The sequence below is a fragment of the Hyla sarda genome, chromosome 4, assembly GCF_029499605.1.
Source record: "Hyla sarda isolate aHylSar1 chromosome 4, aHylSar1.hap1, whole genome shotgun sequence".
Classification (NCBI taxonomy): Eukaryota; Metazoa; Chordata; class Amphibia; order Anura; family Hylidae; genus Hyla; species Hyla sarda.
In genome coordinates, this window is record NC_079192.1 from 260,856,098 (window position 1) to 260,883,926 (window position 27,829).

Here is a 27,829-nt window from a genome sequence, read left to right on the forward strand (position 1 = left end):
TGCTACGTATGAGTGTGACAATTTACGTTCTGCTCTAAGGGACCCTAGGGCTATAGATACCCTGATACAAGCTGAAATAGACAAGGGTTTTGTTATTGGTCCGTTTGATGAGCCCCCCTTTGACGTTTGGAGAGTTAGTCCATTGGGGTTGGTGGCTGGGAAATTCAGTAATAAACTTCGTTTAATTTATGATTTGTCCGCCCCTTACTCTGCACACACACATAGTTTAAACTCTCTTATTCCCGCTGAAGAGTTCTCCCTGAAATATGCTTCCATAGATGAGGCAATAGCGGTCATCCTGAGCATGGGCGGTAACACGTGGCTGTCCAAGATCGATATTTCCGATGCCTTTAAGCTCCTGCCCATTATGCCTCAGCTATGGAAGTGGCACGGTATTAAATGGCGCGACAAGTATTATTTTGCTGTTAAATTAACTTTTGGTTCCAGGAGTAGTCCTTGGTTATTTGATAAATTTGCGCAATCCCTACACTGGCTCCTGGAAAACAGGTTTGACTGTTCCCATGTCATCCACTACTTGGACGATTTTTTGTTTATTGAGCCAGGTAACGTGTGCCCCAGGGACTTGACAACCTCGTTATCAGTATTCCAGCAACTGGCGGTTCCGGTGTCAGACAAAAAAGTTGAGGGCCCTTGCAAGTCACTGACTTTCTTAGGTATTGTTCTAGACACACAGGTCATGGAAGCCCGATTACCGCTCGACAAGCTCTCACGTATTAGACAGGCCATGCATGATCTTGTCAATTCACCCCGGGTGAACAAGGTACAGCTGCAATCCATTCTCGGCATGCTGAACTTTGCCATGCGTGTAATTCCACAGGGTAGGAGTTTTGTTTCCAGGTTGTTAGACGCTATGAATTCTGTGCCTGGCCAAAGCGACGTAGTCATATTTGATAAACAAGCGATTGCCGATTTTGCTATGTGGCATACGTTTTTGACTAACTGGAATGGGGTATCCTTTTTCACCCCTGGTATCGATAATGCTTCTCCTTTAGTTTTTTCCGATGCTTCCTCCTCAGTGGGTTTTGCAGCCATTTGGGAGAATCATTGGTTGGCCAGTGCTTGGCCAATTGAGGTATTTCAGTCTCCGGGTTTTAGTAGGTCCTCAGCATTGTTTGAGTTGTACCCTATAGTTGCAGCTGCCAGTGTGTGGGGTCACCTATGGTTCAGGAAGTCAGTACTGTTTGTTTCTGATAATGAAGCTACGGTGTATATTCTGCTTAAAGGTAGATCCTCGTCCCCACAGGTCATGTCTTTGATGCGTAAACTGGTATGGTTATCTTTGTTACATAATTTTCACTTTTCTAGTGCTCATATAGATGGTGTTAGGAACACGGCTGCTGATGCACTGTCTAGGCTCAATTTTGCACTTTTCTTCCAGGTAATGCCAGAGGCCGATCCATCAGGATGCATGGTTCCAGCGTTCCACGATTTGATTTTGAATTAAATGCCTATTTGTCTGTAGGTCAGGACTTGATTAATAGTTCACTTTCCCGTAACACTCAGAAAGTTTACCGTACGGCCTTTAATCTATTTACTAAGTTCTGTCAGTCTCACCCGCATAACGATGTCCTTTCAGTATCTTTTATTTTAGCCTTTATAGGGTTTTGCCACTCCTCCTTACGGCTAGCATATAACACCATAAAGATTTATTTAGCAGGCATACAACACTTTGTTACTTTGAAGTTCCCGGATTCGGCATCATTGTTTACCATGCATGCAGTTAAGGCTGCCCTTAAGGGGGTTGCCAAAAGTAGAGTACCAAAGCCGCCAGGCCGGCAGCCCATCTCGGGGTCGCTGTTTAGGGAGCTGGCAGATGCCCTGGATCACTCCCCGTTTGGTCTAGGTAATAGTTTAACGCTAAAAGCAGCCCTCTTCTTAGGTTTCTATGGCTTTCTGAGGCCGGGCGAGTTCACGAGTAGAACTAGTACCGCTCCATTTCTCAAGTTGGGGCAATTGCAGCGAGCCACGGATCATTTCACTCTCGTTCTGAACGACACTAAGACATCGCTTCCCGGTCAGAAGGTGCACGTCAAATATTTTAAAACCTCTCACAAATGGTGTCCGGTCTTGGTCTTTAACTCGTTACTTGCTCTTCGTGTTCATGACAGTCCAGAATGTCCTTTGTTGTTGTTTAATAACATTGCTCTTACTTCCTCAGTTTTTGTTCGTTATTTACGTGTTTTAGTTAAGTCCTTAGGCCATGATGCTTCGGTCATATCCGGTCATTCTCTACGCATAGGGGCAGCCGCGTCTGCCTCTCGTCATGGTGTTCCTGCTCATGTTATCAGGAAGTTAGGTCGCTGGAAGTCCAGTGCGTACATACGTTATGTTCCAAACCCGAAATTGGAGATGCAGTGTGCTTTTGAATCGCTTGTGTTGTAATTACTAATAAAGCTTGTTCTGATTTCTGAGTTGCCTGTTTGGTGTGAGTTTTGCCCTCTTATTTTACAAGGTGTACCCTTACGCGGCAGTATATGGCACAGTTCAGACTGCCTAGCCATAGTTGAGTTAGTATTAAGTAGGTAGGCTTGCTATTTGTAGCCCCGAGCACAAGTGCGAAGGTTAATTGACTGAGTCACTTAACCTGTGTTTGTGGGAGGGGCGGTACTTGCGCTTAAAAGCCGCGGCTCCCTGTGTTCAGTGCGCCGCGGCTCTCGCGTTGTCCCACCCTGCCCCCCCTTCTTTTCTTTTACTTCTTCCAAGGTATGCCCTCTTATTTTACAAGGTGTACCCTTACGCGGCAGTATATGGCACAGTTCAGACTGCCTAGCCATAGTTGAGTTAGTATTAAGTAGGTAGGCTCGCTATTTGTAGCCCCGAGCACAAATATATATATATATATATATATATATATATATATATATACACATCCTCAAAGAAGTAGAAGCGGCACTCCAAAGTCACATCAAATAGTGGTTTATTCACTCATCTGTGAAAGCGACGTTTCGGCTTATCAATAAAGCCTTTCTCAAGCATGCTTGAGAAAGGCTTTATTGATAAGCCGAAACGTCGCTTTCACAGATGAGTGAATAAACCACTATTTGATGTGACTTTGGAGTGCCGCTTCTACTTCTTTGAGGATATTACGTTGGGGGTCGGTCTGCCCCTGAAGCTGAGCAACCAGACGGATCTAGAATCCTGCATCACGGTACTTCTTCTTTCTTTCCCTTTATATATATATATATATATATATATATATATATATATATATATATACACATACATACAGTGGGGCAAAAAAGTAATTAGTCAGCCACCAATTGTGCAAGTTCACCCAATTAAAAGATGAGAGGCCTGTAATTTTCATCATAGGTATACCTCAACTATGAGAGACATAATGAGAAACAAAAATCCATACAATCACATTGTCTGATTTTTAAATAATTTATTTGCAAATTAGGGTGGAAAATAAGAATTTGGTCATATACAAACAAGCAAGATTTCTGGCTCTCACAGACCTGTAACTTCTTTAAGAGTCTCCTCTGTCCTCCACTTGTTACCTGTATTAATGGCACCTGTTTGAACTTATCAGTTTAAAAGACACCTGTCCACAACCTTAAACAGTGACAGTCCAAACTCCACTATGGCCAAGACCAAAGAGCTGTTGAAGGACACCAGAAACAAAATTGTAGACCTGCACCAGGCTGGGAAGACTGAATCTGCAATAGGCAAGCAGCTTGGTGTGGAGAAATCAACTGTGGGAGCAATTATTAGAAAATTGAAGACCTACAAGACCACTGATAATCTCCCTTGATCTGGGTCTCCACGCAAGATCTCACTCCGTGGTGTCTAAATGATCACAAGAACGTGAGCAAAAATCCCAGAACCACACAGGGGGACCTAGTGAATGACCAGCTCAGAACTGGGACCAAAGTAACAAAGGCTACCATCAGTAACACACTACGCCGCCAGGGACTCAAACCATGCAGTGCCAGACGTGTCCCCCTGCTTAAGCCAGTACAGTGGTCCCTCAACATACGATGGTAATTCGTTCCAAATGACCCATCGTTTGTCGAATCCATCGTATGTTGAGGGATTCGTGCAATGTAAAGTATAGGAAGTTATACTCACCTGTCCCCGCCGCTCTTTACCGCGTCCTCACCGCTCCTGATTCTGTCCCAGGGGCTCCCGATGCTGTCCCGCTGCTCCGGCGCCTTCTTCGGGATCCTCCGGCTTTTTCTGCATCTTCTCCCGTGTCCAGGCCTCGCTTTCTGGTGACGTTATTATGTTGCGGCGCCGGGACCGCCTGTGCAGCGACGTAATAACGACGCCGGAAAGCGAGGCCCGGACCCTGGAGAAGATGCAGAAAACGCCAGATGATCGCGAAGTGGACCCGGAGCAGCCGGGATAGGTAAGTGAACGTGTACGGGATGCTTAAACTGCTATCCAACAGCAGCTAAAGCATTTTGCGTTGTCGGATAGCACTTAATGGATGGCCCCGACATATAAAAGCATCGTATGTCGATGCTGACATCGACATGCGATGGCCTCTGAGAGGCCATCGTATGCCGATTTGATCATATGTCGGGGCCATCGCATGTCGGGGGGTTACTGTACATATCTGGGCCCATCTGAAGTTTGCTAGAGAGCATTTGGATGATCCACAAGAGGATTGGGAGAATGTTATATGGTCAGATTAAACCAAAGTAGAACTTTTTGGTAAAAACTCAACTTGTCATGTTTAGAGGAGAAAGAATGCTGAGTTGCATCCAAAGAAACACCATACCTACTGTAAGGCATGGGGGTGGAAACAAATTTCTCTGTTTTATACAGCAGCTAATAAGTACTGGAAGGATTAAGATTTTTTAATAGAAGTAATTTACAAATCTGTTTAACTTTCAGGCACCAGTTGATTTGAAAACATTTGTTTTCTACTTGTTTCCACCGGAGTTCCCCTTTAAACACAGAAGATATAGGTCAGTTTTATCTAATCAAGGTAACAGCACTGTGTTCTGTATAATAACTGAAATGGGCTTAAAGTTCGATGATCAGCTAAGGTGCTGTAAAGCATTATTAACCATTTGCTTGGATAGAGAACCAGATAACAATATACTGTACATTTTATTTTAAACTGCTGAAATCTGAAATAAATTGTACTCAGTTGATATTGTTGCATTACATAAAACTGCACAAGGTACTTGACAAAAACTATAATGTTAATGGGAATTCCCATTCTGTGCAAAAGGTAAAATTTCCAACCCAATAACTAAAACTTACTCAAACTTATCAGCCTGACTTTATTATGAAGGTCTATACATTGAAGAATGAGAAATGGCCCTCACCGGTATCCTTATCTTCGCTTTTTTGTATCAAAAAGTGCAGGTTACAAATGGTATATCCACCCAGCAAGGTGCGGACGCCAGTGTGTGTGCTTGACAGGTAACAAATTTTTTGCGCGAGATTGCGCTTCAACAGACCCAGAGCAAGTAAAGTACATGTGAACATTCCCTAAAACAGGTTGATATATCTTTTCTTATATGGTTTTATGTGCTTCCCCTATACCTGCCGCAAAACCACAGCAATTTACACATTTACAAATGTACACGTTACACCTTTCTCACCCACACACTGCATCACTGCCCCATGGCTTACGCATGAACAAAGCCATTAACGATGTTCTACTGCTTATTTAAAGATAGCATGTAACAATTGAATTAATATGCTTGTGAACCTTTACATCTTATAATGCTGTCTGCAAAACACAATTCATTCCTATTTCTGAAACCGGTCAAGTATTAAATTAAACAAACATAATTTTCTAGGTTCACATAAAGGGTCAAGAGCATTTTGATGGGATCGCTGTTAGAATCAATATGATCAATATGTGGTAAAATTCACTTTCAATAATTTGCATGATTATATCTAAGCACTCCATAATGGCCGTTTCCAGAAGTCACAAAGTGGTATTGTGCTATTTTCACAAACACTATTTCTTTCAATGCCAGGTATCACAGTTTAAAATTCGTGCTAGGCTTATCTTCTTACTAATATTTCTCATCTATCATATCACAGTGATTATGAGACTCCAAAGGACAAAAATCAATACTCATATAGCGTTTAAGATCATGTCTTCAAAGGCAGCTTTCAGAGCGAAGTTTCAAGAGCTTATAAACATTAGCCCTGCTATAGTGTCATAAAAGCCATGCGCCTTTTATAAGGAACCAACTGTTAGCACACAAACATAAATAAATAAATAAATATATATATATATATATATATATATATATCTACACATCAAAATAGACAAATCTAAAGTTATTCTTCAAGGTCACCATAGCTCATGAGATCCATAGCTAGAATACACACACGTGTGTTATATATCAGTCTTTGTGCGCATTGTAAGCATAGTTTATGTTATGTATACTCCAGACCAGATAAACGATACCAGGAATGGCGACACCTGATTCATCAATGGCTTATATCCTGCATTCCCTTAGGTAATCCATCTGGACTGAAAATGATGGTATATGTCCCAGATCAATATTGTGCACTCAATGATTAGTAGTTACTCATCCATTTTTCTTGGATTAGACATTAACACCACAACGCCAAGTATTATTAGGAGCCTGGTATTGATGATATCATTCCTCCAGGAGATTTTTCCTTTCATTACTCTTCAACATCTACTGGGTGAATTGTGTTCATGAAATAACACTACTTGAAGAGGCTTATTTATGGCCTCTGAACTATATGACCAACAATTGTCCTTTTAATGTGTTTCGATACATATGATGGGTGTTTAAAAACGCTACAAAATGCATTTATCATGTAAATCAAACTGATAATTTACAAAAACTGCACCACACTGTTGTAGAGGTTGATTGCGGTACTGCAACATACCCATTCATTTCAGGAATGAGTTAAGCTGTAATAAAACCCATAACCTGTTGACTTGAGGTCCTTTAACATACAAGATCTGTTTTTGTTTCCTTTTGGGATTCAAGAATTTATCATTATACTACAAATAGCAACACATAGTAATGGGAAAGTCCAGGAGACTTCCTCTAAAATCCCAAAGGAATAGCTAGAAATTAATTTATATGTCCATTGACCCTTATGCATTATTAAAGGCTACATCTATATTCCTAGGGGAAATTTACTATTATAACCTTAAAAGGGTACTCCGCTGCAAACATTTTATCCACTGTCCAAGATGTTAGATCACGGGGGTCCCGGCGCTGGGGACTATCGCTATCTCCGCTGCAGCACCCCAGTAAATCAGTACACGGAGCGAACTCCGCTCCGTACCTGATGACTGGTGATGCTGGTGGCCATGCCCCCCATCATTCACCTCTATTTGAGTACTAGCCATCATGCCCCCTCCCATAGACATGAATGGAGGGGGTGTGGCATGACGTCACGAATGCAGGAGCTGCAAGCTTCCGTGTTTCAGATGCCGCTGCTGCCGGCCCGGAGATTGCGGGGGTCCCCAGTGGTGAGACCCCCGTGACTTAACATCTTATCCCCTATCCTTTGGATAATGGCATTTGACAAAAATAAGTTACTTTACCATTTGTACATTCTATAAAATAATTCCAAAATTCTACAATATTGAATGAAAAAAAAAATCTGATTATCTGATCACAGGGTATCTTGGTAGTGGAATCTCAGTTAATCTACAGTAATCTGTTAGGAAGCCTGGTACAACACTGCAGTGATATTAAGCATATCAATAGGCTCTGTTTAGTGCATAAAGATACTGGGTGTTCAAGAATAAGGCTGTGTTTAAGATCTGAAGTGTTGAATCCAGGCTACCGATTGCAAGATCCATCCAATGGCGGACATCAAGTGTTTCCAATGGAGCGTATTGGCTTATAATGGTGTTCCAATGCAATATCTATCATTTTCATGTGAACAATTCACTGTATGCTTCATACCAGTAGCCACCACAGGAAAAGAAAAACAAACAGTCTGGGCTAAGTCGTCTCTCTACTCGGTTAAAAGGGATATCCATGGATAGAAAACCAGACCTTATCCTCAGGTTGTGTGTAGTACTACAAATTGGCTCTATTCACTTCAATGGAACTGAGCTGCAATATCACACACAACCTGACAGAGGTGGTGCTGTTTTTGGAAGAAATTAGCTTTGTTTTTTGTATCTTTTTAACAGAAGCAGTCCTGAGAAGGGAAGACCATATGGCCTGATATACCTGTAGCATGGCTGCTTGTGTATTTTGCATCAGTAGCAATAATAGGGTGATGAGCCAAATGTGGTTTCATATTAGCGTTCAGGTAAATCTACAATATTTTATCTCACAGCGGACAGGAGACTGTTAAATGATAAATGTCGGTGCTTTCTGTCTGTTATGGTGCTTAAATGGGTCAGTAAGGATAAGTTAAATAAAATAAAAGATAAAACTTTTCCCTTTTTTCTTCTTTTGTGAAGATCGGTCAGTGAGCAATGTTTTATTTCTATGGTCAAAGCGGCATGTGCGCTTAGCAACACAAAAGTAACAGAACCCGCTGCCTTGCAAAGACGTGTCTAAAGAACAAATCAGCAGTGCAGCTCCAGCCATTTGTCCTTCACACTGGGGAGTTATCTCATGCAAGACTAGCCATGGAGATCATTTTACCCCAAAACTTGTTTCACAGTCAGTATCGGTATAATCCCTGCAGACAGCGATCAATGAAACGCAAACCATTCGGTATGGATCATGGTTTTCATGATGTTTTTGGACATAAGAGCACTGTAAAATAGCCTTGTTTCAGCTAGCACAAATCCTCTTGTTGCTCGATGAACACACAATAATGTTTTCTCGTTGGACATTACTAAGACAGATAAATGGCCTGGAACCATTGTAGTAAGTCAAGTCTTTATGGAAATTTAACAAGTGCAGCAAATGTACCTTAGCATTATTTATTTGACAGAGACTGCCATAAAAGTATAGTTATGTGATTATTAGTTATATTTCTACGGTATTCACATTTACTGAGAATTCACGACACCTGTTAGCAGGAAACCTTTTGTGAAAATCACACAACAACCCTCTACTTTAATACCTCAAAGAAAGCTTCCTCATCCTCCATGCATCACTATGGGGGTTAACTGATTAGGACCGCATTTGTTAATATTGCGCAAAAGTTTTGATGTCTGTGTATGAAAAGACTGTCAGTGAAATGGAGGCATTAAAAGGTGCAAGATGCATCAAAGCAAAATATCTTTTATGTGTGTTCTTCTTCTGTATCACATGCATTAAACGGTAGGTAATGCCTTTGATGTTATATAATACACTGTTGCTTATTATGTAGGATTCGATAATAAGCTATAAGTATGGGTATGAACTGTATAGATTGAATCATTGACAATGAAATATATTTTAAATTTATACTTAACCTTCACGTTTAAAGGATTGTCCCGGGGTTATATAAGTGTCAGATATTATTTCTTCAGGAAACAGTGCCACTCTTGTCCATGAAATCTGGCATTACAGCTCAGCTCCGTTTACTTGGAAGATTAGCACACTTTCTGGTAAGGGTCTCCAAACACTTTTGTCATAATTTGGCCAAGTCTCCAATGTATATAGGGGATTCCCTACTCTCCACTGTCAGATGATGTCAGGTGAGGAAAGGATAAGATATATTTAATTTTAATGGACTGCCTTTTTTTTCTGGGAGAAATAAGAAACCCCCAGAGCTATCTGGCATCATCTTATCCCTCTACTCTACCTTGAGAACACAAAGTTTGGCCATGCCAAAGGTCACATGTATGCAGAGATGGGGAGACATAGCTTTCATTCATATGAATGTTAGGCTTTACAAATTGTTACAACTAGCGCTCCGGCCAGACACACTGGCAACGAGCACTCTTCTGCCACATTCTCCTCTGCCGGCGGTGCCGTGGTTTGCATCGTGGAACGCGCCCGCATGCGATCGCCAGGCTGTTACTCACCTCTTGCTTCCTCCATTGTTCCAGGTAGCCGGCGTGTGTGTACCCGCCCTCTAGGGCATGTGCTGGCTCTCTGCGATTTAAAGGGCCAGTATGCCCTTAATTGCTTACTGCTGCTCGCTGACACTATAAGTGTCAGCACTTCCTGTTTCCTCTTGCTGGATCTTTGTGCCTTGCTGCCTTAGAGAGAACGTATCTCTTGTGTGTTCTGCTATTCCATGTACCAGTTCCTTCAGCTTTGTTCCTGATCACGCTCCAGTGCCGCCTGTCCCCAACTTTGAGTTTGCCTCACCCTTCCTTTACCATGTTACACCTCATCCGAGAATATCAGACATTATTTTTCATGTTACACCTCGGCAGCCTGTGTGGAGTCGTATCAGGGGTAGCGACCTGGGTGCCGCCTGCTGCTCCAAGTCCTTCCCGCTTTGCGGTGGACTCTGGTGAAAACCAGCGGCACCTTACACTCCGCTCCTTGGTACGGCCCACGCAATCATCCACACAGGTTCAGTGGATCCACTTCCCCACTGCCGTTACACAAATCTTTACAAAAGAAGACCCCTTGCCTATTCCTAGAAAACCCTTTCAACCTCTTTTCTGTCTGTGTACCTGTGTGAGGGCTACAACTGATGCCACAAGTAATGGTAAAGTGCATCAGTTGCAGCCTGACCTGGTGCTTAGTTACTTCTGCAGGCCAAATGGGGGAAAATGCAAGATGCATTCCCACGTCCAGCATGTCCAGCTATCGACGTCCTTCATTAATCCTAGCTGTCTCATTGAAATGTATGGGGTCAATTTTCCCCTGCAGCTTCTCTATTGCATCAAAGGGAAACTGAGCAGTTTTACACAACACATGTGATGGCACCCTTAGAAGCTGCAGTTGCCACTTACCACAGCATTTAACCCCTTAACGACAAAGGACGTAAATTTACGTCCTGGTGACGTGGTACTAAACGCTCCAGGACGTACATTTACGTCCTAAGCATAACCGCGGGCATCGGAGCGATGCCCGGATCATGCGCAGCAGGTCCCGGGTGTTGATCGCAGCCAGGGACCTGCCGGTAATGGCAGAAACCCTCGATCCCGCGGATGTCCACAATTAACCCCTCAGATGCCGTGATCAATACAGATCATAGAATCTGCAGCATCGCGGTCACTTAAATGGATGATTGCATCGCCAGCAGCGCTGCCGCGGCGATCCGATCATCCAGCATGGCAGATGAAGGTCCCCTCACCTGCCTCCACTGCCTTCCGGGAGTCTTCTGCTCTGATCTGCCTTCCCACAGACCAGAGCAGAAGATGACCGATAACCCTGATTAGTGCACTGTCCTATTCATAGCACTGAACAGGATTAGCAATCGAATGATTGCTATAAATAGTCCCCTATGGGGACTATTAAAGTGTAAAAATAAAAGTAAAAAAAGTAAAAAATAAAGTAAAAAAAATCCAAAATAGCTGCTTTTTTGATAACATTTTATTCCCAAAAAATTTATAAAAAATGTATTAAAAGTTTTATATAAGCAAATATGGTATCAATAAAAAGTACAGATCACAGCGCAAAAAATGAGCCCTCATACCGCCACTTATACAGAAAAATGAAAAAGTTATGGGTCTTCAAAATAAGGGGATTTTAAACGTACTAATTTGGTTAAAAAGTTTGTGATTTTTTTAAGCGCAACAGTAATAGAAAAGTAGGTTATCATGGGAATCATTTTGATCGTATTGACCCAAGGAATAAAAAACACATGTAAATGTTACCGTAAATTGTACGGCGTGAAAACGAAACCTTCCAAAATTAGCAAAATTGCGGTTTTCTTTTTAATTTCCCCACACATATAGTATTTTTTGGGATGTGCCATACATTTTATGGTAAAGTGAGTGATGGCATTACAACGGACAACTGGTCACACAAAAAACAAGCCCTCATACTAGTCTGTGGATGAAAATATAAAAGAGTTATGATTTTTTGAAAGTGAGGATGAAAAATCGAAAACGTAAAAATAAAATTGTCTGCATCCTTAAAGTGTAGCTCCCACCATCCATTTTTTCTTTCTTTCTGTCCCTGCCTATTGCCCATCTCTCCCTAACCCCCTTCCTCCCTTTACATTTTTTTTTTACTATATTAAAATCCTTTTTTGTCTGCCTGGTAGTGTGCTCCACTACCAGCCATTGCAGATTGTCGACCGTATATTACAGTTGACACCCACTGCTAATGGCTAGGGCACTATTCATGTATTTGAGTCATCAACTTAGTATGACATTAAATTCTATTCCAGAAATAAAATGCAACATTTCAAAAGGGATTAAAGTACATAGTATTGTTTCCAGAGCCAGATCCCTTCCACATTGCTAGTATGTCTATTTCTACAACTCGATCCAAAAACATAGCAGAACTGCTAATGTGGTCTTATCTTCCCGTGACTGCTCAAAATATCTATAGGGCCCAAATGAGCAAAGGTTCTCAATGCAGCATTGTCATGTTTGTTCAAAGGCTTTTTTTTTTTTTAGGCTAGATTCACCCTTATTTTGGTCCTCATTTTAGTCACTAGTTTTTACCAAAGCTAGTAGTGGAAACAGTTTAACTCTTGGTTCGGATAAAAAATTAGGCCCTACGTGCAGCATGTTATAACTCTTTTTTCCATAACCATCTCTGTATGGCTAGGTTAACATAGTGAAACATGAACTTAAAAAACTTGGCAGTAAAATAGATACAAAAAGCGACAGGTTTTTAAAATCGAATAATATATCTATGGAAAAGCAGCCGTCAGTGCACACAAAAAACAACACTAATTCCAATATCCAAATTACACAATGTGTGTGTTACGCCGAGCGCTCCGGGTCCCTGCTCCTCCCCGGAGCGCTCACGGCGTCTCTCTCCCTGCAGCGCCCCGGTCAGTCCCGAATCGTGACAGTAGATCCGGCCATGGATCCCGCTGAGGTGCCGCTGCCAAGTCTCGCTGACCTTCCCACGGTGGTCGCTCAGCAATCGCAGCAGATTGCCCAACAAGGACAGCAGCTGTCGCAGTTGACCGCCATGTTACAGCAACTTCTGCCTCTGCTACAGCAGCAACCATCTCCTCCGCCAGCTCCTGGCCCCTCCTCCGCCAGCGAGTGGCCGCTCCTAGCCTCCGCTTGTCCCTGCCAGACAAATTTGATGGGGACTCTAGACTCTGCCGTGGATTTTTGTCTCAATGTTCCCTGCATATGGAGATGTTGTCGGACTTGTTTCCTACAGAACGGTCTAAGGTGGCGTTCGTAGTGAGCCTTCTTTCAGGAAAGGCCTTGTCTTGGGCCACACCGCTCTGGGACCGCAATGATCCTGCCACAGCCACAGTCCAGTCCTTCTTCGCTGAAGTCCGTAGTGTCTTCGAGGAACCAGCCCGAGCTTCTTCTGCCGAGACTGCCCTGCTGAACCTGGTCCAGGGTAATTCTTCAGTGGGCGAGTACGCCATCCAATTTCGTACTCTTGCTTCCGAATTATCATGGAATAACGAGGCTCTCTGCGCGACCTTTAAAAAAGGCCTATCCAGTAGCATCAAGGATGTGCTGGCCGCACAAGAGATTCCTGCCAACCTGCAAGAACTTATCCATTTGGCCACACGTATTGACATGCGTTTTTCTGAGAGACATCAGGAGCTCCGCCAGGAAAAAGACTTAGATCTCTGGGCACCTCTCCCACAGTATCCTTTGCAATCTACGCCTGGGCCTCCCGCCGAGGAGGCCATGCAAGTGGATCGGTCTCGCCTGACCCAGGAAGAGAGGAATCGCCGCAGGGAAGAAAATCTTTGTCTGTACTGTGCCAGTACCGAGCATTTCTTGGTGGATTGCCCTATTCGTCCTCCGTGACTAGGAAACGCACGCACGCACCCAGCTCACGTGGGTGTGGCGTCTCTTGGTTCAAAATCTGCTTCTCCACGTCTCACGGTGCCCGTGCGGATCTCTCCTTCTGCCAACTCCTCCCTCTCAGCCGTGGCCTGCTTGGACTTTTATTTTGGAGTCTTTGGTGAATAAATTCTGCATCCCGGTGACCCGTCTCGTCAAGCCGCTCTACATTTCCGCGGTCAACGGAGTCAGATTGGATTGCATCGTGCGTTACCGCACAAAACCCCTCTTAATGTGTATTGGACCCCATCACGAAATGATTGAATTCTTCGTCCTTCCCAACTGTACCTCTGAGGTCCTCCTTGGTCTGCCATGGCTCCGGCTTCATTCTCCCACCCTTGACTGGACCACCGGGGAGATCAAGAACTGGGACTCTGCTTGCCATAAGAAATGCCTCTCCCCCCTCCCAGTCCCGTCAGGCAAGCCTCAGTGCCTCCTCATGGCCCCCGTCCTGGTGACACACTGCCCCGTGCCAAGCTTCACCCTCTGCCCTCCCTCCCCATTCCCACTCCTGCTGTACTGCCTGCCTTTGAGGAGACCCTCCATTCACTCCCGGTGTCCTCGTCCCAGGTAAAGCAGTTGTCGGACAAAAAAAGGGGGAGACCTAAGGGGGGGGTACTGTTACGCCGAGCGCTCCGGGTCCCTGCTCCTCCCCGGAGCGCTCACGGCGTCTCTCTCCCTGCAGCGCCCCGGTCAGTCCCGCTGACCGGAAGCGCTGCACTGACATGGCCGTCGGGGATGCGATTCGCACAGCGAGACGCGCCCGCTCGCGAATCGCATCCCAAGTCACTTACCCGTCCCGGTCCCCTGCTGTCATGTGCTGGCGCGTGCGGCTCCGCTCTCTAGGGCGCGCGCGCGCCAGCTCTCTGAGACTTAAAGGGCCAGTGCACCAATGATTGGTGCCTGGCCCAATTAGCTTAATTGGCTTCCACCTGCTCCCTGGCTATATCACATCACTTCCCCTGCACTCCCTTGCCGGATCTTGTTGCCTTGTGCCAGTGAAAGCGTTTAGTGTTGTCCAAAGCCTGTGTTACCTGAACTCCTGCTATCCATCTTGACTACGAACCTTGCCGCCTGCCCCGACCTTCTGCTACGTCTGACCTTGCCTCTGCCTAGTCCTTCTGTCCCACGCCTTCTCAGCAGTCAGCGAGGTTGAGCCGTTGCTAGTGGATACGACCTGGTTGCTACTGCCGCAGCAAGACCATCCCGCTTTGCGGCGGGCTCTGGTGAACACCAGTAGCCTCTTAGAACCGGTCCACCAGCACGGTCCACGCCAATCCCTCGCTGACACAGAGGATCCACAACCTGTAAGCCGAATCGTGACAGTGTGCATTGATGGCTGCTTTTTTTTATAGACTTTAATGCAACACTTTATGAAATAGAAATAAATGCTGCATTTTACATCTATGTTACTGCAGTGTTGTTGTTTTTTTTGAATTTTTTTATGCAATGTGTAAATTTAGCATGAGTCATAAAAAAAGTCTAAAAATTATAAACATCTTCCAAAATTTGTTTCATTCCTATCCTCCTTTTGTTGACAATAAAGATGTAAATGAGAGTAGATTTCATGAAAGTGATGTGTAAGGGGCCTTTGCAGGTTAGAAACTGCTATTAAGTCTGTAATCTGGTAATGAGAGACAAAGTATAGAGTGCGTGAAAGGGAATACATAAAATTTGGAATTCCTCCTGCTGTTCTGGTATTATCTTTTAACAGCAATTCGGCTAATGACTATAGAAATTCACAAAAGTACCAAGGCCAAGGCTACGAAGCGCATGATGAGAAGATGAGCATGGTGAGCTGCAACATGAATGTATTACACTCTTATACCACTGACAGGCTATGGACTTTAAGTTGTTTTGCTCCTACAGTTCTTACTGCAATGTTATTACATCCTTTAGCAATAGCTAAATGGAATCTGTTAGGGCTATATCATGCTCAGAACTGCAGACTTGGGCGGATAGCGTTTGGGCAATAAAACAAATTATATCTGTCCCTTAACTGATGGCTGTTTGCAAAGTTATAAAATTCTCTTTTACTTTAAGGTAAGCACTGTAAATCAATCATGTAAGACATGTCAGGTTAGGGGAGGTAGCAAGCGTGCATATTTAGGTTTAGTGCAGCTTCTACGACTTATGAGCTTAGAAGTAAAACATGATTTTTGAAGTTTGCAGCAGGCATCAGCTAAGAAACAGGCTATTATTAATTTTATATTCCCATTAGCTATCTGCCCATATCTGTAGTTCTAAGCATGATATAGAGCTGACAGATTCATTTTAAGATAAATATTACAGTTTAATCCAGGTTTAAAAAATACAGGTCTTTTTTTGGGGACCTTTATAGCCAAAATACCTGTAGTAATATATGGAATTTTTTTTTTTTTTACTGCAGCATATTTTAAATAACATCCTGTTACTAAGAGATCTCTTGGCAGTTTATGAAATATTCAGTGCAGGGTACTATTATTTTAATTATAAATGAATGTCAACATCAATGGTAAACGCCATTCTAGTCCTAGAGCCAGCTTGTGGCATTGCCTTTGTAGTGACAATGCTTTCATACCTTCCGTACCTTCACAGAACTGCAACATGACCATAATATTAATAATATTTTACCATCTAGAACAATGATGTGAATAAACATGCATAATCACACATGGCCTTAAGAGATTTTGTTTATGCAAATTTAGACTTATTTATATTACACATAGGATGTCAGATGATGACATTTTATGAATTAATATTGCAGTTTATGCAGTTCCTGATGTATCATTTATAATAATTTAGCTATATTAAGAATGAACTGTCAACTACATTGTACTGTAAGTTTTACATAGCAATTTGTCTTAATTTGATTCAGTGATATTTTAGGTAAATCCTTCTGCTGTGTTGTCATTTTCGGAACCCCAATAAAAGTTAAACAAAAATGTTTTATGATGGAGAATGAGCTCCATGGAAACAAGTGTGTACTTTATTAACTTCTCTCTAAACGCAAGATAAACTAGAAGTGTCTAAAGGAAAGATGACTTTGTTGCCCATAGCAACCAATTGCAGCTTAGCATAACTTTTTTAAACTGCTTTGATAAAAATGAAAGTTATGATTGGTTGCCATGGGCAACAAAGGTGTTGTTCTAATCAATCATTTTTGATTATCTCCCCTATATTCTGATAGGCTGTGGAGTGAGATCACCAGCTTTTCACAACAACACAATTTGGTGACACTAAGGCCCATATTTATCAATAATTGTCTAAATTAAAAACTTTCCAAAGCAGTCTACATCACAGCTCAGCTTTTATTTCTTAATCTGCTTTGGTAAAATGAAAGCTTAGCTCTTATTGGTTGCTATGGGAAAATCTCTCTGTTTATTTCTCTTATGCAGTTTGATAAATCTGGGCCAAAGAGTGAGATTTATCAAAACATGTGCAGAGGAAAAAGTTGACCAGTTAACCACAACCAACCAGATTGCTTGTTTTATTTTACTGAGGCCTTTTAAAAAATAAAATAATCAATTTGATTGGTAGCTATGGACAACTGCTCCACAGTAAATCTAAATCTAAAGTAAAGTAAAAACACTCTTAGTTTCCCATAGTAATCAATCACAAAATAGCTTTCTAAATTACCAGAGAAGTTTAAAGCGTACCTGTCAGATCCCACAAAAAATTATAATAATATGTTACTCATTACCTAATTCTGACAATGTACATTTAGTTTTTATGCTTTTATCACCTATATTCAATATAAAATCCCTCTTTTCATTGGCTCACAGTATTAGAAATCCTTTCAGAGGAAGGGGGCATGTTCCTCCCTTGTGGTGACTGGTGCACCTGCTCATGCAGCCTTGTCCATAAATAATCTCTTGTCCATGACTCATGGACAAGCCTGATGCTACTGCAGGACTGGTAAGTGTCCCAGTAGGTGTGGGGACCCCTAGTAGTGGGATTTTCAGGAGCCATTTTCTTTATTGAATAATTAAAGAGTTTTTGGATCTGACAGTTCCCATTCAAGAAATAAAGGATGAGTGCTGATTTTGGGCAACTAAGACCATTTTCCTTTTAGACATATTTTATTTATTCCCTGTGTAAACACTCATCAATTGCTAGATAAATGTAGTCTTTTGGGTGTTTGTACTGTGTGGAACAGGTTTCATGACAAATTGGAGTTCTTAAAGGGGTACTCCGCTGAAAAACATCTCATCCCCTATCCACAGGATAAAGGATAAGATGTTAGATTGCAGGGATCCCACCACTGGGGACCCTCGTAATCTCCGGGCCGGCAGCGGCGGCATCCAGAATACGGAAGTTTGCAGCTTCCGTGTCCGTGACGTCACACCATGCCCCCTCCATTCATGTCTATGTACTAGCCATCACGCCTCCTACCATAGATGTGAATGGAGGGGACGTGGCAGCTGGCATCTCTAGTAATCGGGCACAGAGCGGAGTACCCTCCGTGCACCGAATGACAGGGGTGCTGCAGCAGAGATCATGGGGATCCCCAGTGCCCCTATTGCAAAACCCTGCAATGTGACATCTTATCCCCTATCCTTTGGAGTACCCCTTTAATCAAACTGAAGTAAAGAAATGGGAAAACACTGGGGATGACTGACATGAAAAAGGACTTAGTTAATTTAATTGAAAGTAAATTTACCTGTAAAAAACAGTGTCAAGCAGCTTTTGCCAAAGCAAATAAGATCATGGCATGCATCAAAAAGGGCATAGATGCCAACAACAAGGAAATCATTCAACCACTGTAGAAATCATTAGCCAGACCTCACATGGAATTCTGTGTACAGTACTGGGAACCAGTGTACAAGAAAGCTATATTGAAGCTGGAGAGGGTTAAAAGACGTCAACCAGAATATTAAAGGTAATGTGAGGACTACAGAACTCAGAAAGATTATCAAAATAAGCATACTGGTAAAGCCCCATAAAGCTATCTGGATGGAGGTCCTGTCAATTTTGTTCACGGGAAGATAAGCTGTCGCTAGCGGTTTCTGACAGCAGCTTATACTCCCCTTTCGCCAATGAAAACACATGCACATTTGCCCAAACCAATCATGCATTTGTATGTGTGAATTGGGAGATATATCTGGCGTGCATACAAGCATTGTGCTAATAGCTATCTGACATGTATTGCCAGCCTAAGGCCTCATGCACATGGTTCATTACAGCTCCCCAATGTAAGAGGTGGCAGCCAAAAATTGTTAGAAACAAGCTAGTCATATAACACTGTTCTAATAGTTCTATAGCTCTGGCATTGTCCCTATCATAAAGAAAGCAGAAGAGGAATAAAATTGTTACAAGCAGCTAGAGAAACGCAGCAGAGCTCGGAACTATAGTAGAAGAGAAAAAAAAGTTTACAATTTGTTATATATTTTAATTTTTAATTATTTTAGCAAACTGCTATTTAATAATTAAATTATTTATATTTGACAACATATCTTGTTCTATTCTGCAGCTTTCTGAGCACCAAAAAAACACCTTAAGTTTGTATAAATATATTCATTGCATCACCCAACGAAATGAACACATTTTAGCCAGCAACAGTATGTGGCTGGAGGAAACAAACATGCCAAATGTCAGCTAAGCTGCTCAGTCAAGCACGCTTAACAGCACAATGCTGCATTTCTGTTTATTTAGCTATTCAATCTCATATTTCAAAGCTAACAGGATTGTGCAGAAATAGGCAAGCCTATAGTCACCATGTAGATCACAGCTCCATGCAGTCACTCAGTTATATCATTTTTCCCAAATTAACGGGGAACTCCGGTGGAAAACGTATTTTTTTTAATCAACTGGTGCCAGAAAGTTAAACAGATTTGTAAATTACTTCTATTGAAAAAAAATCTTAATCCTTCCAGTACTTATTAGCTGCTGAATACTACAGGAGGAAATTATTTTCTTTTTGGAACACAGTGCTCTCAGCGGACATCATGACCACAGTGCTCTCTGCTGACATCTCTGTCCATTTTAAGAACTGACCAGAGCATGTTTTCTATGGGGATTTTCTCCTACTCTAGACAGTTCTTAAAATGGACAGATATGTCAGCAGAGAGCACTGTGGTCATGATTTCAGCAGAGAGCTCTGTGTTCCAAAAACAAAATAATTTCTTCTGTAGTATTCGGCAGCTAATAAGTACTGAAAGGATTAAGATTTTTTAATAGAAGTAACTTACAAATCTGTTTAACTTTCTGGCACCAGTTGATTAAAGAAAAAAAGTTTTCCACCAGAGTACCCCTTTAACATTTCATTGCTCAAATATTAACTATATAAATACTGAATGATGACAGTACTGCAATTCAGAAAATATTTTTTGACTAAGAATTTAAAATAGGAGTACAGTATCCAAAAAAGTTTCCCCTATCTGCAGTTTAGGGGATAAGTTTTAGATCATGGGGGTCCGACCGCTGGGACATCCCTCAATCTCCCGCCTAATGCCATGACTCTCTGCCTGAATAAAGTGTGTCGACCCTGGCACCAAGCTGTGGCTGACATGCCCCCTCCATGTATCTCTATGGCAGAGCTGGAGAAACCTGAATGCTCTCCCATAGTGATACATAGAGGGTGCGTGTAGGCCACAGCTTGGTGGCGTGATCGACACACCTCCATTCAAGTGGAGAGTGGGGTGCCGTATGGGAGATCGTGGGGGTCCCAGTGGTCGGACCCCCACAATCTAAAAGGTATCCCCTATCTGGAGGATAGGGGATAGGTTTTATTATTATCCACCACTTTAGTTTTGCTGATACACGTGTATTATTGGGTAAAGCACATGTGGATACCAATATATACTCTTTTCTATTTAGGATTATATTATTTTCTTATAAGGCTATAAATTGTTCGTACAAACTGTGGGGTCACACAACCTTACCTGTTACCGAGACCTTTTGTGCACATTTTAAAATGTTTTTCATTCTTGTACTAGTCTGCAATTTTTTACACAATAAAGACTGTTCATATTCTGGTAGATGTAAACTTTTTGTAAGGCATAGTCCACATGTTTCTTTTCCTCATTTATACATTGATTATAGTTGTCACACGGAAGTATAACCTGTCATCGATGCAGGAAAATAAACTCCTCTGAGGCATCGGCACTGAAGGTTGTTACTGTTGACTGATGATGTTTACTGCAGTAAGTTTATTTTTTTGTTAAACTCTCGGAGGAACTCTGATAATTTAGCTTTTTAGAGATTCCATTGCAGCTTAAATCACTGAAGGCATGGTCATGAGTTATATCACCAAAAAGCAGGATTACAACATAAGGTAACACCTCTATTATACAGAAGAAAGGTAACCCATGATGTCACCATCAATAATAGGTTGCAGAGAAATCTCAGCTGATCTTTCCTCTTCATGCATAATGAATACGCAACTTAACACAAATCATGCTCACAACATTCTCCCACACACTGTACATCAATAGGTCTGTCTTCTTTTCTTATGCCCAAGTGTCTTTGCAGCAACCGTTCACAGCTCAAAACAACATCTCAAGTTAAACTGTCAATGGCATTGTATAAAGGACAACAAAATACAAACAGATAACAAAACATATTTGATTAAGTAAAATTATTACCGTATTTTTCACTCCATAAGACACACTTTTTCTCCCCCAAAATTGGGAAGGAAATGTCTGTGAGTCTTATGGAGCGAATGTCTGTGCGTCTTATAGAGATTGCTGCCCCTCCCGTACTATAGCTGATGGAGCGATACTAGTGTACTACACCTCTTTGCAAACTTTCCATGTGCATTACCCCACACAGTTAAAGTTCCCACTTTGTGTCCCCATAAAGAAGTTAGGCCCCCTGTGTGCCCCACATATAGCTGTAGGCCCCCGTACTGCCCCCATATATATAGTTTTAGACCCCCAAAATGCCCCGATATATAGTTGTAGGCCACCATACTGTCCCGCTTTGGCGCTCCACTGCTCCTTTGGTCTCGGGACCAATTGCAGGAGCAATGGAGCACCAAAACTAATGGTAGTTATTGCCTAGAGCAGCCTGATGCCTATGCTTCTCCTCTGCTGCCCTCTTGCTATACTCCTCAGTGCAGTGACGTCTGCCTACCAACACTTTAGAAGCAGCAACTAGTGGCTGCGACCGCCATTGCTCATTTTTTTTTCAAATACCCCCTGGAGAACTACTAAGAACCCCAGGTTGGGAACCACTATTGTAGAACATTGAACATTCTTCAATTTTATGGTAATGAGTAATGACTAAAATATTTCATGAACCAAGGTCCAGTTTTGATCAGTTTCCCTCAGATTGTACCATCTGCATTGCTAAATAAAGTAAAGTTTGTATGCCAGCAATCTTAATTCTATATGAGTTGGTGATTTCCATTAAAAAGAAAGGATCAGGGAAATCATCACAAGGCACACTATGAATGAATAGAACAAAAAACCTTTCAAGATGTATGACAGAGGAAGTGCAGTGCGGTTATAGGTCAATGACTCTACTGATATGTCATGTCATAGAAACTCAGTGACACCTTCATCCTGTACAATTGAGCTTCATCTCCATATTATATTGTCAAATACTTCAAGGTCAATGTACCTTTAGATGGTTGTGGAAGGCTTTGTTCTAATTAAATCGGTTAATTTCTTCTTTCCAGGAATGTGCTTCACTTTACATATTTTATGTTGCTGCAGTGTAGCATCCAAATTACCCTTGAGTAATCTGTCAAGAAAAGTGATTAGTGAATTGTTGTGGTGTAAAAAAAATCGAATGATTAAAAATTATTTCTCATAAAGAGAATGATTTCATCACAATTGTGGTTAGAGATGTAATTTACTTCTTTGGAATGTGTTTTTTTTTTTTTTTTAATTCAAAACTCTGTCATATTCCAAAATAATTCAAGTTCTTGGATAAAAATGCTGTCCGTTTCACTTGTAAAGTAAATACGTTCCTCTTAGTTTTTATTTTTCTGACTTGTTTTTTTTAGCCCTTTACAATAAGGCCTTTTTGAGCCTTAAGAAAAGTAAAAAAAAAAAAAAACTGAATTCAATGTCATGCTTATTGGGGGTGGGGGAGTAGGGTGACAGCCTGCCATCGGTGCCACTTACCTGGGGGGTGCCAAGTTCCTCATCCGTGGTGTACCTACCATATAGACAGAGTAGACCACTGCTGAGGGGCCTGCGGCTAAGGCACCAAATGGCCATGTCTCCCCAATCTATCTGACCTTGCAGATTATAATGTGGGCTGTTGTCCAAACCACTCAATTTAAAATCCACTTGCAAGATAGGGAATTCTGGAAACTTGTCCACTTTGGTGTAAGCCACAGACCTGACCCCTGCCCATGTGCAGGTGGTGACATTACTCATCATCACCACCTGCACCAGAGCAAAGCTGGAAGAAGGGGTTCTGGCTGATGTTCACTGGGGGAGGAGATAAGTATGAATTATTTTTGAATGTTATTATTTTTGAGGACTATGTAGGGGGTTAATATGGAGACTAATCGTCTATTGAAGGGCACTAATCTAAGGACTACCTGCCTATGGGGGTCTAATCTAGGGACTACCTGTTTAATGGGGGGAGGGGCTACCTGACTAATGTTTGGGACTACCTGCCTAATGGAGGGAGGCTACCTTGCTAATCTGGGGACAGCATGCTAAATAGAGCCAAACAATCAAAAAACAGATTTTCTGCTATTTTTACATCCCCCCCCCCCTCCAAAAAAAAATAAAAAAATAAAATGTAATGCAGATTTATAAACATCTAAACAGTAGAATAGTGTAACAATGTTTAATTGAGGTGCATTGGTCCATTTTGGGGGCAATTATTTTATGCAGGGTGCTATGGAGAGTATAATTTTATATGGGATATACAGTAATTATATATGGAGCATTTTGGGGAGGCACTATATACAAGACAAATTTTGGACTGAGTACTTGGGATACTCTATAAAGCACAATTTTCTATGGGAAATTTTAAGAGATAAAAACATAGTAATGGTTATCTTGAGGTTGTTAACTATCCATGTGTTGTGTCCGGATATCCTTAAATGATAGGAATCAAGTTTAAAGGGGTACTCCGTTGGAAAACAATTTTTTTTTCAAATCAATTGGTGCCAGAAAGTCAAACACTTTTGTAAATTAATTCTATTTAAAAAATCTTAATCCTTCCACTATGTAACAGCTACTATATGCCCCACAGGAAGTTGTATTTCTTTCTGGGATTCTTTTCAGTCTGACCACAGTCAGGAACTGTCCAGAGTACAAACAAATCCCCATAGCAAACCTATGTTCCACATGTTCAGAGCTATTTTGCCCTAGAAGGATTGCTTCTAGAGGAGAATATCTCTGTACATATGACACTTAAGAAAGCCTATATGACAATACACAGAAGTCAGAATTAGACTAAATCAATGAGCACATGCTTCATTGAACTCCATGGGAGGAGCTGTCTCTATAGGAGATTAGCTCTATATATGTCTGACCTAGGAGATGTACTGCCTTTATACCCTGTTATACAGGATTTATACACATAGCTCTGAATAACTGTATAGAAATAGAAAAAATTGATTTATAGCAAAATGCAGGCTGCTAAGCTATGCTTTTTACGACAAATGTTTGCTCAATGATGGTTGGAAAAGGCCAAAACATGCATTTCATTTGCATAAACATCCTGTATTTAGAAGTGTAGCAGGGTTGAATTAATCTTTTAAATGGAATCTGTCTCTAGATTCATGCTATCCTATCTAAGGGCAACATTTAATGGAGTGGTCCAGCTCCCCACAATCTCCTTTCCAGCCCCCAGGCTCTTCTCCTGCATGGAGCTGTGTCTAAGTGGTGGTAAAGACACCACCTCCATGCATCTCTATGGGAGAGCCAGGGATTCCCAAATACAGCACTTCAATTCTCCTTTAGAGAAGAATGGAGGGCGCATCCCAGGACAAGAGACGGTGGTCGGATACCCCATAATCGGACACTGATCCCTTATCCTTTGGATAGGAGATACATTTTTCTAAGCTGAATAATCCCTCTAAGGGTATGTGCACACCAAGGAATTTCCTTACTGAATCTTCTTAGTGGATCTCTGCCACCCTGAATTAGTCCTTATTTTGTGTAGAATTTGCAACCAAACAACCTCTGATTATTGAGCATTTCCTGGCAGATTTCGCCAAAAGAATAGAGGCTGGGAGGCTCAGAAACCCCTCGAAATTTCTAAAAGCTACTATCAGCCTCCAAGCCTTTAATGTCTGTAGTGTGCATTTTCACAACCAATCACTAGAATGAGCTGGAAGAAGCGCATTCTCTGTGTCAGGTGAGATGGCCTCTAATTTAACTTTATGGGGCAAATTTGGGACATAGAGCGGGGAGAAGCAGTTTTCAGCTGCACACTTCTCACCACTAGTTCTAATGTGCGGTCGCTAGTACTATGCCTTGGATATATCAAAAGTTCTTTGAAAACTCAGGTACCCTTTAAATAGTGGCAATTTTATTGCAATGATGCCCCCTGAAAGAAGGGGCATGGTGATAAAATCATAGTGTTAAGACAGCTAGCTAGGGTTACTTCCAGACCTAAGGAAAACCAGTTTGCTATATTGCTATATATAGAAGGTGAAGGGCATTGTGGTTGATGGTCGGTATGTGTCACCAAGGCTCCTGTAAGAGCCAATAATTGTCCAGTGTCTGTGCTGCGATGCAGACTGACACTGTTGCTGTAGTATGGTTGGAAAGCCAATCCGGGATGGCTCTTACTGGGAATGGTCAAGTGTTGGGTGGGGGCCATTCCCCACAAACCAAGCCGTCTTTTGTAGGCCTTAAAGGTAGGCTGCTACACCAGCTGAGGGGGATATGCATGTAGCAGCTCATACTGCCAGAGAGCTGAGTTTTGAAATCTTCCTTGTGGAGTGTGAAAGCTGGTGAGCAGAGTGCCTGCAGGTTTGGAAAAGACTGGTTTTATGCCGCATGGCATGGACTCAGGTGTGAACAAACACCTAAGGAACACAGGCAGACTTTTGTTACTTGTTCTTTGATCTGCATTTAAGACTGTTTGCTGTTTGCAAAGTGTGAATAAAACACAGAACTTTGATTTGAAAAGTCCTGTTTCCGTGCCTCTATACTGCAACCGCACCTGTCTGCAAGAGTGAGTCATCACAATTGTGATATTGTGTCAAGGGACAAAATGATCGCTACTACACTTGTATGTAGTTTTAATGATGTCCCCACATGACATCTGTTGTGTATAGAACACTGGTTAATGGATGTGTTTCAAAACTGTCACTGAAGAACAGCCCTTCCCCTTTTAGTGCTTAGTTTAATTAAGATCATTTGCCTAGGTTGACGACTGACTAGGTAAGGTTTTTAAGTGAAAATCAGATTTTCTTTTCATCTTTAACCAAGACTATATATTTTTTAACCTCTGGTGAATGTCATTGTCATCTGTATGCCATTTATTTCTGTCACGATGCCGGCTGGCAGGTAGTGGATCCTCTGTGCCAGAGAGGGATTGGCGTGGACCGTGCTAGAGGATCGGTTCTAAGTCACTACTGGTTTTCACCAGAGCCCGCCGCAAAGCGGGATGGTCTTGCTGCGGCGGTAGTGACCAGGTCGTATCCCCTAGCAACGGCTCAACCTCTCTGGCTGCTGAAGATAGGCGCGGTACAAGGGAGTAGACAGAAGCAAGGTCGGACGTAGCAGAAGGTCGGGGCAGGCAGCAAGGATCGTAGTCAGGGGCAACGGCAGAAGGTCTGGAATCACAGGCAAGGAACACACAAGGAACGCTTTCACTGGCACTAGGGCAACAAGATCCGGCGAGGGAGTGAAGGGGAAGTGAGGTGATATAGGGAAGTGCACAGGTGTAAACACTAATTGGAACCACTGCACCAATCAGCGGTGCAGTGGCCCTTTAAATCGCAAAGACCCGGCGCGCGCGCGCCCTAGGGAGCGGGGCCGCGCGCGCCGGGACAGAACTGACGGGGAGCGAGTAAGGTACGGGAGCCGGGGTGCGCATCGCGAGCGGGCGCTACCCGCATCGCGAATCGCATCCCGGCCGGAGGTGGTAACGCAGCGCCCCGGGTCCGTGGAACCGACCGGGGCGCTGCAGTGAGGGAAGTGTAGCGAGCGCTCCGGGGAGGAGCGGGGACCCGGAGCGCTCGGCGTAACAGTACCCCCCCCCTTGGGTCTCCCCCTCTTCTTGGGGCCTGAGAACCTGAGGATCAGACTTTTGTCCAGGATATTGTCCTCAGGTTCCCAGGACCTCTCTTCTGGACCACAACCCTCCCAATCCACTAAAAAAAAAGTTCTTCCCCTGACCTTTTTAGAGGCCAAAATCTCTTTGACAGAGAAGATGTCCGAGGAGCCGGAAACAGGAGTGGGAGGAACAGATTTAGGAGAAAAACGGTTGACCTCTTAAGTCCAGTTTGGTAAAAATATGGGCACCTTGGAGACGATCAAAGAGTTCAGAGATGAGGGGTAGGGGGTAGCGGTTCTTAACCGTGATTTTATTAAGACCGCGGTAGTCAATGCAAGGACGTAGAGAGCCATCTTTTTTGGACACAAAGAAAAATCCGGCTCCGGCAGGAGAGGAGGATTTACGGATAAAGCCCTTTTTTAAATTTTCTTGGACGTATTCAGACATGGCAAGAGTCTCTGGGACGGACAGAGGATAGATTCTGCCCCGGGGTGGAGTAGTGCCCGGGAGGAGGTCAATGGGACAATCATAAGGCCTGTGAGGAGGTAGAGTCTCAGCTTGTTTTTTGCAAAAAACGTCCGCAAAGTCCATATAGGCCTTAGGGAGACCGGTTACATGAGGAAGCACAGGGACACGGCAAGGTTTACTGGGAACCGGTTTTAAGCAGTCCTTGGAACAAGAGGGCCCCCAACTCTTGATCTCCCCAGTGGACCAATCCAGGATTGGGGAATGGAGTTGAAGCCAGGGAAGTCCAAGAAGGATTTCAGAAGTGCAATTGGGGAGGACCAACAGTTCAATCCTCTCGTGATGAGATCCGATGCACATTAGAAGGGGCTCCGTGCGGAAACGTATAGTACAGTCCAATCTTTCATTGTTTACACAATTGATGTAGAGGGGTCTGGCGAGACTGGTCACCGG

The 27,829-nt window shown here is 42.7% G+C and overlaps 1 protein-coding gene across 7 annotated transcripts in view; it reads right to left on the reverse strand.

Annotated features, from left to right (window-relative positions):
* Positions 1 to 27,829, reverse strand: part of SYT1 (synaptotagmin 1) — a 608,991-nt gene that overhangs the window by 355,137 nt on the left and 226,025 nt on the right. For 3 of the 7 annotated variants that reach the window (XM_056574051.1, XM_056574055.1, XM_056574052.1), the window contains one exon: positions 22,331 to 22,453. The exons of the other annotated variants lie outside the window; for them this stretch is intronic. The gene's annotated coding sequence lies outside the window, so the exon portion shown is untranslated. The remainder of the gene's footprint in view (positions 1 to 22,330; positions 22,454 to 27,829) is intronic. 7 annotated transcript variants of the gene reach the window in all.